The sequence below is a fragment of the Pinus tabuliformis genome, chromosome 5_2 (genome assembly GCF_031772625.1).
Source record: "Pinus tabuliformis cultivar Carrire ecotype Pingquan chromosome 5_2, CPIR1, whole genome shotgun sequence".
NCBI lineage: Eukaryota > Viridiplantae > Streptophyta > Pinopsida > Pinales > Pinaceae > Pinus > Pinus tabuliformis.
In genome coordinates this window covers 1095069413-1095070442 of record NC_142306.1, presented here as the reverse complement: position 1 = coordinate 1095070442, position 1030 = coordinate 1095069413, and the positions used below count along the sequence as shown (strand labels likewise).

Here is a 1030-nt window from a genome sequence, read left to right as displayed (position 1 = left end):
TGCACTAGTTATTTTGAGCTAATTTATCAGCTAATTGGATGATCTCTGAGTTAGACTATTGTCCCACTGCCCATCTGACCTTCCATTAGTTCCCTTAACTATTAGAACTAGTTTAACTGAATACAACTGGAAATAACTGAACTAGATTGCTACAAATTAGCAATCAACACATGCAAATTGAACTCCAAGCGCACCAACTCAAATTTACTGAGCTAATTAAGTGACAAGATCCATGCCACCTCAATTAACTACCTCCAAGTTGTCTGCTAATGTGGAAATTCGAATTTTCTCAATTTAACCAAGGCAAAGTAAAATTGAGACTTTCTTGCTACTCTTATCACGATCTCGATTTGTGCGTGTCATCCTTGCGTAGGGCCCATGCTAATATTCTTTTTATCGTTCCAATTTTATCAAATTTCTCCAAAGAGACAACCAAGGAAAACGTTTGAGTTATGTTGGTTGGGCCTATTATTTGGATGAGGCTCCTACTCCTAATGGTGTGAGGTCTAGTTGGGGATTCATACTAGGGAGACACCCTGTGTTGGTGGACTTATAACACTGTCAACAGGGGCTCATCTACTTTAACAACTATATAGTTGAATGGAGGCTTTTGTGAGTAGAGTTATTCAAAGATGTTTCTTCCAGACTCATCACATAAATAATTTAAATTGTCGACGTGTTTTGAACCAACTAATGTGGTTCATTTTCAAGACGATTGGATGAAAATAATTTGATCCAATAGGGGGAATAAAAAGGGGAGAGAATCCTACAAGCTCAAAGATTAGGTCAAAGGTCAGAGAAAATAGTCATTAGGAAATAAATAAAATAAAATGAAAATATCCTAAATCAAATTTTAAGGTTAATAATATTAAGGGGGGATAAAAAGGGAGAAAATTCCTACAAGCTAATCTTTTAGCTTGTAGGAATTCTCTCCCTTCCTATTCCTCCCTTAATATTATTAACCTTAAAATTTGACTTAGCATATTTTTATTTTATTTATATATTTCCTAATGGCTATTTTCTCTAACCT

The 1030-nt window shown here is 35.0% G+C and overlaps 1 non-coding gene across 1 annotated transcript; it reads right to left on the bottom strand.

The window, feature by feature from the left end:
* Positions 1–327: 327 nt before the first annotated feature.
* Positions 328–430, bottom strand: LOC149163061 (U6 spliceosomal RNA). Its single transcript, XR_016262067.1, has one exon. It is a non-coding gene; the product is annotated as a U6 spliceosomal RNA (small nuclear RNA).
* Positions 431–1030: the final 600 nt, after the last annotated feature.